Source organism: Marmota marmota, unplaced genomic scaffold (assembly GCF_001458135.2).
Source record: "Marmota marmota marmota unplaced genomic scaffold, marMar, whole genome shotgun sequence".
In the NCBI taxonomy this organism is placed as follows: Eukaryota; Metazoa; Chordata; class Mammalia; order Rodentia; family Sciuridae; genus Marmota; species Marmota marmota.
In genome coordinates, this window is record NW_026000079.1 from 5,162,980 (window position 1) to 5,178,522 (window position 15,543).

At 43.4% G+C, this 15,543-nt stretch overlaps 1 protein-coding gene across 1 annotated transcript in view; it reads left to right on the plus strand.

Annotated features, from left to right (window-relative positions):
* Positions 1-512: 512 nt before the first annotated feature.
* Positions 513-15,543, plus strand: part of S100a11 (S100 calcium binding protein A11) — a 21,063-nt gene continuing 6,032 nt past the window's right edge. The window contains exon 1 of the mRNA XM_015502898.2: positions 513-529. The gene's annotated coding sequence lies outside the window, so the exon portion shown is untranslated. The remainder of the gene's footprint in view (positions 530-15,543) is intronic.

Genomic DNA, 15,543 nt, shown 5'->3' on the forward strand with positions numbered 1-15,543 from the left:
GAAATGAGGACGGCGTCTGGAGGGGCCAGCTAGAAGCCACACCGCATTCCAGGGGCAGCTGCTCAGCAAGTGCCTCCCAGGAGATCCCCTCTCAGCCTCCAACTCCTGTCTCATTTGACTGTGGACTTAAAAACCTAAAGGAGGTTTGTTTTCCCTCCCAAAAAGCACAGACCCCCACCCCCTGTTTTTTTATGAACTGCCACATGATTTCCCACAACAGCTGCTCTATTTTACATTATAAACAACGTGCACAACGGTTCTGTTTTCTCCACATCCTCACCAACACTTGCTGTTTTTTATTGTAGTCTTTGCCGTGTGAAATGATATCTCATTTTGATGTTGATTTCCATTTCCTAAGTTATTAATGATATTGAGCATCTTTTTATGTTCTTTTCTCTCCCTCTCTCCCTGTCTCTCTGTACCAGGGATTGAACCCAGGGGTGCTTTACCAGTGAGCTAAATCCCCAGTCTTTTTTTTTTTTTTTTTTTTGAAACAGGGTCTGCTAGATTGCTCAGGCTGACCTGGGACTTGAAATCCTCTGGAGTCACTGGGATTACCGGCCTGGCTTGACCACACCCAGCAAAAAAGCACTAACCCTTGAGGGCCAGCTTTGCAGTAGCTGTCAGAATTTCAGTTGCTCATATCCTGTTAACCATTGATTCTATTTCTGGAAAATTTTCCTGGAATTTCTGGAACATTTTTTAGGGAAAAAAAATGAAACCATCTAGTTTTTTTTTTTTTTTTTTAACAAAAATCCACTATGAGACATCTGATGTGTATAATAAAATCCTATGTCGTCATGAAATGAATAAAATGGAAATATACACTGAGATGAAAAGATATCCAGAACAGAGAATGTTTAACAAAAACAAAGCAAGTGGCAAATGAGCATATTAGGGTAACTCCGTATCTCTGAAACCAGCAATTACTGGTGTTAAGAGGAAATACACATAGGCTCTTATGATTTACTAGAGTTTATTTCAGAAGTATAAACAGAACAGATCCCTGAATCAAGCAGCCCCCAGAAACAAATCAAGTTCCGAGGACTCCTAACCACTGATACAATTTGTTAGCATTTACAGGAAATGGAAGTGCAGTGTATGGATAATTTAATTGATTATGGCTTAATTGATTAACTGGTTCCAGAGCCTCCTGCAATTGAGTAAAACTCAGGTACTGTTGTTAAAATCCACAATGGGCTAGTCTGTTGGTGCTTAGTGCAGGAGCCTGATACAGATCAGTGGCCTCCAGCAAATTTTATTTAACACTGAAAAGACCACAAAGAAATTGATTACGCAGAAAAGTGAGCCTAAAGATAAATGATGAGCTTTCATTTTTTTTCTTTAAGACCCTCTGCATTGTTTGAATTTTTTCTAATAAATCTGTTTTAAAATAATAACAAGCCAGGCATGCTGGCTCAAGAGGCTGAGACAGGAGGATTGCAAGTTCAAAACCAGCCTCAGCAACTTAGCCTAGGCCCTGAGCAACTTAGTGAGACCCTGTCTCAAAATGAAAAAACAAAGGCTGGGGATGTCGCTCAGTGGTCAAGTACCCCTGGTTCAGTCCCTGGTAACAAATAAATAAGTAAATAACAATCAGCTTAAAGAGAAAAAAATAAAATTCATACACACTATGTCTAAGAGAAGCACTATTTTAAAAAATTTTTTTAGTTGTTGATGGATTTTTATTTTATTCATTTATTCATATGTGGTGCTGAAAATCAAACCCAGTGCCTCATACAAGGCTAGGCAAGTGCTCTACCACTGAGCCCCAGCCACAGCCCTCAAAGAAGCACTGTTACAAACTGTTGAAGCACTTTTATATTCCTAGGTGTGATCATCAAGAGAAGGAACAGAAAAATTGAAATTCAGTGTTATGGGAGAAAATTTTAGATTATGCACTCTTCACTTATTCAAATAGTCATTTGTTTACATATTGAAAGCCAAAAGTGTGTTATGTGTTGCTGATTAGAAAAAGAGAGAGAGAGAAGGAGAAGGAGAAGAAGGAGGAGGAAGAAAAGGAGGAAGAGAGGGAGAAGAAGAACTCAGATATGACCTCTGTCTTCAAAAAGCTTACAATTGCTCCAGGAAGAGATGAACATATAGATAAATTCGTGCCTGAAACTGTCAGGACATCTGTTCAGGGTACTGTGTGGGGTTTGACCCAGCCAAAAGCAGCAACAGGGGGATTTCCACAAGAGAGCACCCCAAAGCATCCCAAGTTGTACCAGTTGAGATTCAACTGGTACATGCCTCTAGGCCTGGCTGCTTGGTAGCCCACCAAGACAAGAGGATCCTACTAAGACAGCGGGATCACTTGAGCATAGGAGTTTGGGCTAGCCTGAGCAACACAGCAAGATCCCATTTAAAAAAAAAAAAAAAGCATTAAATTCCAGGGTGATCAAGCCAAAGCATTTATTAGGGGAATTTACAGAGCAGATTGCATATCCTTATGATGGACATCAAGAAAAACAATGTTCTACCTAGGTATGACCAGGGCAAGAGGGTCAGGTATAGAATTTATGGGAGGGTTTGAAGAATTTGACTCAGAGCTCGAGTCAGTTTCTTTTCAGTGTTTTGCAACCAGATACCTTTACTGGGGCCTGGGAATGTTCAGAGCCCAGCTTGGGCTCAAGCCTGCCAGGAAAAACATGAAGCTGGCTGGGTCACAGCACAGGCAAGTTGTCCTCTGACTTCAGTGAAGACACATAAAGAAGTGGGAGGGGACCGGGGAACTCTGCATGTAGACAGAGGTGAGTTTGACAAGGTGGAGAGAGGGAGAAAGGCCGAAAAGGAAAATCTCAGAAAGGAAGGTCTGCTTTGCTGAGTCTTCAGATGAACCAGCAGCTCCTGAGACCAAGAACTCGAGTTCTGAGCCTCTCTCTGCTTCTCACCAAGTCCAGCAACCCACATGGCTGCTTCTTCTAGATCTCTAATGGAATCAGCTCCAAGATTACAACCATGTAAAATCATTCATTCATTCACCCAACAAGGACTTATTGAGTGTCTTGGTGGTCCTCATTGTTAGAGCAGGACGCAAAGAAAAGACCACTGACTCCAATTAAAATCAAATTAAAGCAAGCTTATTATTTCGACTGGCTGGGCTGCCTCTCCCAACAAAAACTGCGAGAGCCAAAGACAGCCCTGCAGCTTTCTCGCAGCCCAGCTTTATAGCCCAGAGAGTTACACAAAGGGGGCTACAGATAACAAAACTCTGACGAGCATAACACAAAGGCTAGTTTAAATTTTTGCTGGCCCCAACGTCAGAATTTATGAAGGTCATTAGAGCCTCAGAGAGGGTTGCTATCTGGTCAGGGAAAGCCAGGCATGGGTGAGTTCAAGGCACGGGCAGGCATTCCAAGCAGGTTCAGAAATCACAGGAATTTATAATAAAGCCAAAATTAGCTTTTCATGCCATTGGCAAGATGGCTCCCAATTTTAAGAGGGAATCAGACTGGGTTTATCACTTCTAACAGAAATTTTGAAATAACAAAAACCCAGATCAAGCAAAGTCACAGTTAATCTGGTCTAACAGTTCAGAAGCAACTGAAGTTACTTCCACACTTGATAACACTGAATCTGGAAGTTTTTCTCAGGCCCAACTGCTGCCAGGCTGCGGGCAAAGGATGTGCAGAGAAAGAAGATCCACTTCCAAGAACAAGCCACCTTAGCACACATTGCAAAATGAACTCACCAGGGGATGAATCTCCCACATTTCAACAATATTCAAGTCTAAAACTGCAAATTTGTTGGTGGAGACCGTGTGCGGTTTAAACTTTAAGAAATTATAGACAGATTCTGAGACTTCTCCTCAAAAAACTGCTTTGTGAAAATCTTCTTTGAATGTAGGGATGCAGTCCACCTGAATCACAGCCCAGGGAACCAGCCAGGCAGGGGGCAGGGACAGGAATCATAAAGATCAGGGAAACAAGCAAACCCAAATGACAATGTGGAGGATCAAGACAGCGATAACTCCTGAGCCACACCTAGATAAGGAGGTTAGCCATATCTCTAAAGGGAACAGAACTTCTGCCCATCAAAATCATACCACATTATTGTTTCATTACTTACATGTCTATGGTGGAGTTAACACTATAAAAACCAAATATGGATTTTTTTTCCCTAAAGTATAAAGTTAGTCATTCTCTTCTTTAGCTAAAGTGAATAAGTAGATTCCTTTGAGGAATATTTACTTTAATTAAGTGGAACCTTCTGACAGCCACAGTCAAGATCCTGGTTTCCAGAATGGTAAAACATAGAGGAGATCCTTCTGAGAGATAAAAACCTCCAGGGTGGCCACACTTCAAATAAAAAGATGAGATATTAATCACGATTGTTTTCCTTAGATCCTAAACACCCAAATTACAACCAGCCATCTTCCACTGCAACTTCTTCATAGTTTATTATTATAATGCTTAAATCCAAAACCCCATTAAGAATTTCCAGACCCAATGAATAAGATGAGCTAAACAATAAAACATTATTTAGTCTTTAAATCTTTCCTTAAGCCCTTCACCTTAGTCCTTGTCCTTGATGTCTAACTAGTCCAAGGACAAAAAGAGTAAGTCACTAGAGGAAGCTCTGAGGGACCAATGGATTCTGTAGTTGGTCCCTGTTCTAGTTGTCTACTGCTGCATAGCAAACCGCCCCATCATTTAGCAGATTATAAAACAGCTCTCCTCAGCTTCACATGGCATCCGCAGGGGTGTAGGGAGAGGGAGTAGGGAGAGGAAGGGGATCTCACAATCTCCTTTGAGAGTTGATCCCTAATAACCTGAAACCTCTCACTGGGACCCATCTCTTACAGTTTCCACCACCTCCCCATAATGCCAACCTTTAACATCTTTGGGGGTTAAAGATCTGGTGGAATTTTTTTAGCATATATTATTTATAGCTTTATTTAATTTATTTATTTACTATGTGGTGCTGAGGATCGAACCCGGTGCCTCACCCATGCTAGGCAAGCGCTCTACCACTGAGCCACAACCGCAGCCCTAGCTGGTGGAATTTGAATGTGAAAAGATGGGGAGAACACTCCAGTCGGAAAGAAAGAATCACAAGAACAAAAATCAGTTGCTGGGAAATTGTGGGACTCCTAAAGCCTGGAAAATATTCAAAATCTGACCCAGCACTGACCAACCCAGGCTGCAGGGCTGGAGCAGGTGCTAGAGACCCCACATATTAATGCAAGCTGCACGCTAACCTTTAAGTTAACTTGATTAGAAATCAATGGCCTAGGATGGGGACTGGAATAGATGGGGCTCCAGGTGGGGGGCACTCAGCAGTTCAAACAAGAGGTCATTTAGCAACTGATAGAGAAGAATTTCAATGTGTTAACAACTAGTGTGGCCAGAGGCCAGTGAGAACTGATTGTTAACAGTGAAAGCTGAGAAATCAACCTGCCTACATGCAGCAGCAGGGAGGGATTCCACTTGACCAGAGTTCACAGTGAATGGAGAGAAATAACGACAATGAAACAACACAGCTGGGATTTGTTCGCTCAATTCTGTCGTCTGCTCCAAGAAGCAGTAAGCGCCACGGGAGCAGGAACCTTGCCTGTTTATGTCCCAGGGCTCACAAAAGGCTTGGAATACGATTGGCACACAAGACACGTTGAAGGAATGAAGTCAAATAATATGAGTGTGGAATTAGAGATGTGAGTCTGCCCTGAGATCCAGAGAATAATGGCTCGGTTTTACCCAGCTTTGTCTTCACACATAGTTTAATACGTAGCAGAAATAAAACAGATTTTTTCTATTAAAAAAAAAAAAAAAACAGCTAGAATTTGGCCATCAAGAACCTTAGATTCCAAGATGCAGAACTGAAAAACAAAAAATAATAATACAGATCTACTGAGTAATATTGTGTTGACACATTCAAATCACAATGGATCTGTTGTGGGTGTGACATAGTGTGCCCTCCTCGGAGTCGAAATCTTACTGTATGTGACAATTTCCTGTGTGGGTCATTGTGAAAGAAAAAATGTCTCAATTCTGCCTAAAAACTGTTGAAGACCAAAAAGCAACGCTCAGGAAATACGTTAATGGCTTCTGACCATCAGCAGGAAAGATTAGAAGAACATGAAGAGAAACGCACCTGCAGAGACCATGGAGGAAAGCAGACCGATAACTACACCAGCATGCACAGGGACTCAGATACCGGTTTGAAAAGGCCTCCAAAATAGGACAAGGGAGAGAATTAATGAGCACCAGCAATTAGGGCAGAGGCCATAGGAAGTGAGAGGAGGGAAGGGCTTAGAGGGATCAGATAATGATACCCCACATCAGCAAGCCTTAGCTGACAAAGAACGCTTTTGTTTACCCCATACAGCAATATTGTGAGTGGTCATTAACATTTGGAAAACACTCTACCATTTAAAAACCCTTTCATACTAGTTATCTTAATCATTACCTGAATTTTTAGACATGATAAAACTGAACTTCAGAATTAGAGGACAGCTTATTCAGTAAGAGAGAGAGCTGGAATTCAAACTCAGGCCTTTAGATCGCTTGTCCAGCATTTCCATTTACACCAGATGCCTCAGAGACCCTGGGGTCATTCTTAATCTTACAACTGTAAGCAACTTCCCATTAAGAGAGAAACCTGAGGATCTCCTCTTCCCTCCATGTCTTCAAGAAGTAAACTTCCAGCCCAGGACGAATACGGAAAGAGCCTCACCCCAGAGATTGGGTCAGCAACTTCAGATGGAGATGGTTCCATTTCTGGAACTCATTCCTGTTTTAGTAACCAAATTAGATTTAGGAATCTTCAAAGACAAAAACCATGACTCTTTTTTTTTTTTAATTCTTGCATCCTCTGAACCTCAGTATTCAAAAAATAGTTGTTGAATTACTTAATGAATAAATAAATGAACATACATTTAAACCCATTAGAAACATCTTGAGGGCCCACTCCTCCAAAACAAAATACAAAGAATCAAACAATTCTGGGAACAATAAGTTTTTTAACGTTGTCATGGATTTTAAGTTATATAGAATTAAACTGGGACATTGACCCTCCTCTGAAGATTCATGAGTCCATGGACATTCACTGGGTCTTTCTATGTGCAAGTCGCTGTGGATGAACACAAAGATGAGCAAGACAGATCCAGAATCTCAAGGAACTCACGTGTTAGCTGAAAAGATAACACCAACATGCATCCCATAAATCCACAGCAGAATACTACAAATCCTTCTCCCCTACACTCACAAAAAAATTCTTTTCAAAATACTTTGGGAGTTCAAAGGAGAGGAGGGTAGCGTCATAAAGCAGGAACTTCACTAAAGAAGACATAGGATTTCATCAGAAATTCTGAAATTAAAGATTTTCCCGAAACAGAACGCTTGGATCATGGCAGATATGAGAAAGTATGGAGGATTTTTTTTGGTGATAATCAGTTGTCCCATTTGATTAAAGCATCAGGGCATGAAGGAAAATAGCAGATGACATTTTGACACCCTCTCTGCCAACCTCTCGGTGTCACATGCCAGTTCCTTATAGGAGCTCTACCTATAAAATATGAAACTCACTGAAAGGTTAGACTACACTGATAACTTCCTACGCCCCAGCTCTCTCCATTCGGATCCTTTCACACTTGTTCTGTGATCTGATAGAGACTTCCCCACCATCCGCCTTACTTCCTGTGCCCTTGATCCTTGGGTGTTCTACAATCAATGCCCTATCAGGTGACTTTCTTTCTTGCTTACTCAAACTCCTCCACGCCCTTGTCCTTTTGATTATACCCTTCTCTACACCTGTAACCCCAAGTCCATCCCAGAGACCTCTCTCTTGGATCCAGTGGCTGACTTCTAAGCACATCTGGAAAAAAATCATACAGCTACACAATCATGCAGTCATGCAGATTGTCATCACCAAGAAATTATAGCTTCCCACCTAAACTTGTACACCACTCAGCCATTCTGGGCAGACTCCCCTTTCCATTTGCCTCTAAAACCACAGAACCTCCTCAAACCCCTGCTTAGTGCCAGTGTTCAGAGATGTTCTCATCTTCTGCTTGGTGCATCAGCAGGGTGTGGGGGAGGACGCTTCTCAGCATCCCTCCGTGATATGGTTTGGATGTGGGGTGTTGAGGCAGGAATACTCAGAGGTAAGTGGTTAGAGTATGAGAGCTGTGGCTTCATCAGTCCATCCTGGTTTGGATGGATTGACCTGGTGGCAACCGCAGGCAGGCGGGGCATGGTCACTGGGGGCATGTCCTAGAAGGGTGCATCTGCCCTGTAGCCCCTTCCCCACCCCTGTCTTTCCCTGCTCCCCTGCCAGCCATGAGGGAAGCAACTCCCTCTGCAGTGCTCCTCTCTCATGAGGCTCACCCCAGGCTGAGGGCAATGGAGTGGGCCATCCATGGACTGAACATCGAAAACCAAGAGCCCGAAATAAACGTTGCTCTTGTCAGGTATTTTGGGCACAGAATAAAAGGCTGACTAAAACACTCCCAAACCTAGGGACTCTCCCGACCTCCCCTGCTCCTCTCCCTTTCTACCTCTGTGAGTAATTCCATCCACCCATAATCTCGGGGACCTTGCCTACTGTTTGCATCTTCTCAACCCTATGCCTTTGACTTCTCACCCACCAGGTGCCCAGCCACCTGGGGTTTCCTGTCCCTCGTCAATAACTCCTTCCCCATGGCTTGTAAACTTCCTGAGCTTCTTTTGTTTTTCAATCCTCCTGTGGCCCTAGAGTCCCTCCTGCTGCCACTGCCTCCCTTCCCCCTTCACACTCAATCTCATCAGATGAGGGATCCACACTCCCTGTCCCCACTCTGCATCTCCCATTCTTCTTCTTATTATTATTATTTTTTTTTTTTTTTTTTGGTGGGGGAGGTACCAGGGATTGAACTCAGGGGCATTCAGCCACTGAGCCACACCCCCAGCCCTATTTTCTATTTCATTTAAAGACAGGGTCTCATGGAGTTGCTCAACATCTCGCCATCTCTGAGGCTGGCTTCGAACTTGCAATCCTCCTGCCTCAGCCTTTTGCACCACTGTGATTACAGGCGGGCACCTTTCGTCTCCCGTCCTTTCCTGGCCCACGGCCATCTGCCTCCTCCCTAACCCACACAGCAACTGCTCTGGCCAAGGTCTCCAAGGATATAACTGCCCAATTCGGCCTGTGTCAGCCTGTCTTGTTCTCTGCCTCTCTGAAGTCGCTGACCTTGGCAACCTCTTCCTCCACCTTAGAAGTCTCTCTTCGTAAACTTCAGTAGAAACAGAGAGGTCTCCTGCTTCCTGATTATTTATATTCTTTCTTCTGGGCTGGATCATCTTCCTCCACTTTGTTTGTTTGTTTGTTGTTGTTGTTGTTGTTTGTTTTTGGTTTTGTTTCAGTACCAGGGACTGAACACTAAGGTGCTTAACCACTGAGCCAAATCCCCAACCCTTTTTATTTTAATACAGAGTCTCTTTGAATTTCTTAGAGCCTCTCTAACTTATCAAGGCTGGCCTCAAACTTGTGATCCTCCTGCCTCAGTCTCCCAAGTGGCTAGTATTACAGGTGTGTGCCACTGTGCCTGACCCCATTTGCCTTTTAAATACTGTTTATGCACCTAAGTTGAGCTAGGTCAGGAACCACTAGGAACAGAGAATTTGCCTGTCTTGTTAACCACTATTGCTCCAGTGCTTAGGCAGCTCTGCACATATTAAGACTCACCGTACATAACTGTTTAATGAATGACTAAATGATCAAGGAACCATCTCTGCCCTCAAACAGCTTGCAGTCCAGTGAGGAAGACCATTAAGGAAACAGAAAGTGATAGTAAAGTGCGGTCAGCATTATGACACAAGGAGCTATGGGGAGCGTGCGAAGGTTACAGGACATGCCTAATTCCCTTAGCATCTAATGTCCCACTTACCTCAGACTCAATATGACCCATCTTGAACCATGATCTTGCCCCAAATCCCCTCCCCAAAAATGCTGTTCATTTTGTACTGCCGGGGTCCTGCCCTAGCGGAGTCCAGGGAGTCCTGAACGATGAGTGGCGTCAACGAAAAGATGAGACAGGAGTCGTTCCGTTGGAGCAATCTCCAGAGAGAGAGCTAATGCAGCTTTCTCTGGGTCATCTTTTATTACAATTTTTCTCATCATTATAGATTCAGAATACGTCATTGATTATATAATTTAAAACTTTGCCAAGACATGACATTTCCTTAACCATGATTGGGGGTACAAAAAATGTAACATTAATTTACATTTTTCCAGGATATGACCTTCAGTTATGTAATTATTAAAAGTACAGAATCATTAATAAAATACGTCACTAATTTACATTTTTCAGATTTTCCCAAGATTTACTATTTTTTCCCAAGATATGTTATTTTCTTATTAACTACTGCCAAACTACATAACCAGACTCTAAGTCTCCTAAGCAATCATTAACCTAAAGTACACTTGTACTTTATTTCTAATCTAAAATTCCCATCTAAAAAAGTCCCTTTAAATCTTATATTTAAAATATCCTAAAGTTTATGAATCATTCTTAAAACATATCAGAAACCTATACAACTAAAACTTAAGAATTTCTAAACTTAAGAATCTAAATAAAATAATATTTCTAACATTATTCTAAAACTGTGTCTTATAAAGCTGTTTTAATTAATTCCTAAATTTATTCTCATAAAACTGGTTGAGCTGCTTTCTCAACGAGTTTCTTTGTTTCTCAGTCAAGGTGCACTAGTTCTCATATCTTTATAATCTTTCTCAATAGAAAGTAAGTTCTAAACATCAGTCCACTTTCCGCCAATATTAACTATGCTCATCATATCCCTATGTAAAGTAAGAAAGGGTTTATAAAAAGAGAAGAATATATCTTTATATATTTTAACTTTCCTAAGTGTATAATATAACTTTCCTTAATCAAAAATGAGACTACATGTAGTGAACTTTGTAAAATAAGCATACTGATTAGGTTTTCTAAGAGGCCGGAAATATGGGCTTGGGTTCTAGTTGATATAATCAATGTGGTGCCTAAAATTCTCATGACCTTTCAAAGGATGATTGTTGTCCGTTATCAGGTTTGTCCACAATGTACTGAGACAGAAGAACACCCTTCTACTTTGTCCTTGATATGCTGAGGGGTAGTAGAACAGCCTCCAAGGCATGAACTACCTGTTATGTTCTAGCCATCTGAAATTTAATTTGTTTGGCATTTAACATACTCATGCCTCCTGTCAGAAACATAAGCATGAAAATGAAAAGTCCCAATTACATACAAAAGGGTCTCATGGTTTCGGTTTCCCACCAACCAGCGTGGCTTTGCCAGCACTCATCCTCACTGTGACCCTGTCAAGACAGTGGGAGAGCGGCTTTGCCAACACTTTTTCTCACTGTGACCCTGTCAAGACAGTGAGTGGGGGATCGCCTTCACCATTGTACTGTCTTGGGGATGGTATTACCACCCACCTGGATACCAGGGTAGCATCCTAGCAATCACCCTTAATGCCTCCTTTCTAATCTTCCACATCTAAACAGCAGCCAAGTTAGGTTGATTTTGCTTTCTCAGTACTTGGAAATTCCCTCTCCCCATCTCCACGGCCATCCCACTTTGGTCATTGCAATGGAAGCCTACTATGTCCTCTGCCTCTAGTCTCTCTCCTCTCTAGGACATTTCCAAAAGTAAAGAGGATCATGCCACTCTCTTGCTTAAAAGTCTTCCTGGAGACTGGGGACACACCTCAGTGGTAGAGCACTTGCCTAATACGTGTGAGGCCCTCTGTTTGATCCCCAGTACCAAAAAAAAAAAAAAAGTCACCAGCTTGTGATGCATAACTCTTGGGTTACACTCCAGATTTGCACACATGGCTCTTAACAGTCTGACCCTTGTCTCCCCAGACTCTGATCACAGGGTTTCTGCCTCACATTTACCAACATCTCAGCCCACAAAGCCCAGTACGACCGAGCCCCCTGCACACCCGTGAGCACACTGTTTCATCCTCCGTAGGCTTGCACAAGCCAGCCTGTGAAACTTCCTCTGAAGACACTGCAAAGGCAAAGCACTCCACACAAATCAACCCTTAATCACACACAGCTATTCCCTCCACTTCACAGACGGGAAGAGAGCAGATAAATAACTGGCCCACTAATGACTGAAGCACTGGGGTTTGAACCCCATGAGGTCCAGACTCCACAGCCGTGAACACAGGGCCATGCCGCCGGGCTTCGCCTGGCTTGGCCATGTGCCTGTCCACTGGCGCCTTCTCACCCACCCTTCAACACCCATCTCGGCATCACTTTTTCCACAACACTTTCCCTGCTGCCCCAGAGTTGACCACTGTTTCCTCCTCAGCATCGTCACTGTGCGTTAATGACAACCCGTCATCACATTTGTCACCTGTATTGTGCCCACTTAAGGACTACCCTGGACTGTGGGAATTCCCCCACTTATTTCCAGAACAGCTCGCTCACTCACCTGTTCCTCACTTTTGTCCTTCGCTGTCCGTTGACCGATCTCAGCTCCCTGCCCACTTTAGCCCTTCAGTTTGACCCACAGCTACCTACTTTACCAAAGCTACCTTTGCAGCAATCTGTCCTGAACTTCACCTCCTTTGACTTAGAACACGGTAATGAACCCTCTTCTGCTGGCCCTAGGGGCATGGCACCACTTCAGTCCTAGCTGGAGGGGGCTGATCCCCCCTACCTTGCTGTGAACAATGCACCCTTATTCGGTTTATTCTTTGGTTTCACTCAAGTCACCTCTTAGAAAAGGAGTTATTGAATGGCTAAATGTCTTAGAATCAGAAAAGCAAACATCTGGGTTTAAGAGGAGCAAAAACATTGATTACGTTGGACTGTGGTTCTTCACTCCCAGGGTTCCACCATTTACCAACTCAGCTAATACCCAAGTAACCTCGTCTTTCACCTCCAGTTAGCAGTTGGCTTATTTCCCACCCCCTCTAGTCCCTGTAGTTCTTCCAAACCTCATGGCCTCTACTTACTTGTGGTGTCTTGGGATCTGCTTCATAATTTTGATTTGTCATCCCTTCATGGTCCTCTGTCCGCAAATACTCTCCCAAAACTCTTCTGAATGGCTAATTCTCTATATGCTTCTAATTCCAGCTTCCCAAGAACAAAAGGACTGTCCCCATCTACTTCATGTCATGTCATGAGATATCCACTACTGGCCATCCTGTGGCGTGACAGTCTTTGAGTCCAGAGCTAAACTCAATTTGGTCAGCCAGGACACTAAGCACAAGGTCAAGTCATGCACAACTTGCCCACCAGCAAGACGCATTTTCCCTAAACCAAGACGCCCATGATTGAGGTATGGACCAATTTAGGCTAATGGTTTATCAATAGCTTTGATTGTAGATTTTTATGAGAATCAGATAAAAACTATGGATCCTTCCCTGGGAGTTGGGTGATTCTATTAATGGAAATATAACTTTAGTGTATTAAAGGATCCTAGCAGCCATCCACAGAATGCCCTCCACCGCCACCATATGGGCCTAAAGTCTATCCACAGGTCTCCTCAAAAGCGGGCACCACATCACACTCAAGTCTCTGCATCCATAGTGACCAGCTCTGCACTTAGTAGGCTCCCCAAGACATTTGTCAAAGGAATAAACTGAAAATGGAATCAATCACTTAATTACAGTTAAAGATGTTATTCAGAACCAGATGGAGGCTAAGAAGTCTGACTTTGATAGAAAGGCATTCGGGAAGCCATTCTGTTTTTTTTTTTTTTCTGTTGTGTTTGTGTTTTGATCTGAAATAGGCAGTTGACCAAAGCTGCAAGATAGGAAAATGTGTTTTTAACCCACAATAGAACAGACAGGGGGTGGGCGCAAGAGGCCAGTTAGAAAACTGGGGGAAAGGGAGAATGAAAATCTAAACTAGAAGAGTGAAAGTGAGAATAGAATAATGGGGAACAGATCGGAGAGAAATATCATTAAAATTAAACTGATATTAAACGGCTCTTGATGGAATTGTGGCTATAAAAGAGATTTACAGTCTAAACCGTGGTTCTAATGTTCTCACGTAGGGAAAATGAAAGAAGGGCAACACCCTTGGCAGAGATGGAGAAGCCAGGAAAGAAACAGGTTTAAGGAAAGCAGTTTTTCTTGAATTATTGAGTGTGAAGCACAGGTGGGGCTTTTGAGTGGGTTCCTAAACAAGCAACAGAAAATGTGGGTCTGGAGTAGCTGCAAATAGAGATGAGAGTTTGGCTTTATGTGCTCAGGTACCTGGGAGAGCAGGTACCAGGAAGCACTCTACAAAATGTCTCACAGTCCATTATCTTTCATTTGCATCTATACTGTAGGGGTTTTTGTTGTTTTGCTTTTGGTTGTTTGGTTTGGGTTTGGGTCCCCCCACCCCCAGTACTGGGAATTGAACTCAGGGCCAATTTACCACTGAGCTTCATCCCCAGCTGCCCCCCAACCTTTTTTTTTTTTTTTTCTGACAGGGTCACTAAATTGCCACTAAATTCGAGGCTGGCCTTGAATTTGTAATCCTTTTGCCTCAGACTCCCAAATAGCTGGGATTACAGGCCTGGACCACTGTGCCTGCCTGCACTGCAGTTTTGTTTGTTTGAATTTTTTTTTTTTTTTAGTTGTAGATGGACACAGTACCTTTATTTATTTATTTTTTTTGTGTAGTGCTGACGATTGCACCCAGTGCCTCTCAAATGCTAGGCAAGCGTTCTACCAGGCTTACTCTGCAGTTTTGAAGCCCTCTCAAAGCCATCATTTTATTCGACAGTGGAAACAATCATATGAAGTTGACCCATTGCCGATAAGGAGATGGAAGCTCAGATGGTGAAGGGTCTCGTCAAAAATAGGGCACTGAAGTAGGCTGGGGTTGTGGCTCAGCAGTAGAGTGCTCACCTAGCACATTCGAGGCCCTGGGTTCGACCCTCAGCACCACATAAAAATAAATAAAATAAAGGTATTGTGTCCAACTACAACTAAAAAATAAATATTAAAAAGTGTATTGCACCAAACTGACAGACCCAGAATCAGAACCCCAAGCTTCTCATTCTTAATATAACTTCCAACTCTCCTGGATCTGCTCAGATAAATGCCTTAGGAGCGAGGGTCAACTTTTTAATTGCAGTAGTTCAGTTTGGTTTTTGTTTGTTTGACTGTTGTCAGTTTACGGTTTGATAGAATGATGGCAATACCCCCTTGGCGATCCACCTGGCAGTAACTCACACTGTTCATTAAGGGTCTTCAGTGTGGACGAACAGATAGCCCTGGCTCCTGGGGAACCCTGACCTACCCTCCTCTTAACACTCTGGTTTCCCTGTATCTGGGGATGGAACCCAGGGCCTCGTCCTGCTGGAAAGCGCTCTACCCTGAGCTGCACCCTAGTTCTCCCCGGTTTTAGAGGGACTTTTCTGCCTGTGGAACCTGAACGTGCAGAGTGGCTCGTCCGTGGAAGAGACCAGACTGGGGCAGACTTCCCTTCAGGGTTCACAGGCCGGGGGAGAGGGGGGTTGCCCAAGTCTCGGGAGGACGGGGGTGTGGGTTTAAGGCGGAGCTGCGGACGGCAGGCCGAGACTCGCGGAGGCTCGGGGCGGCGCTGGGCGGG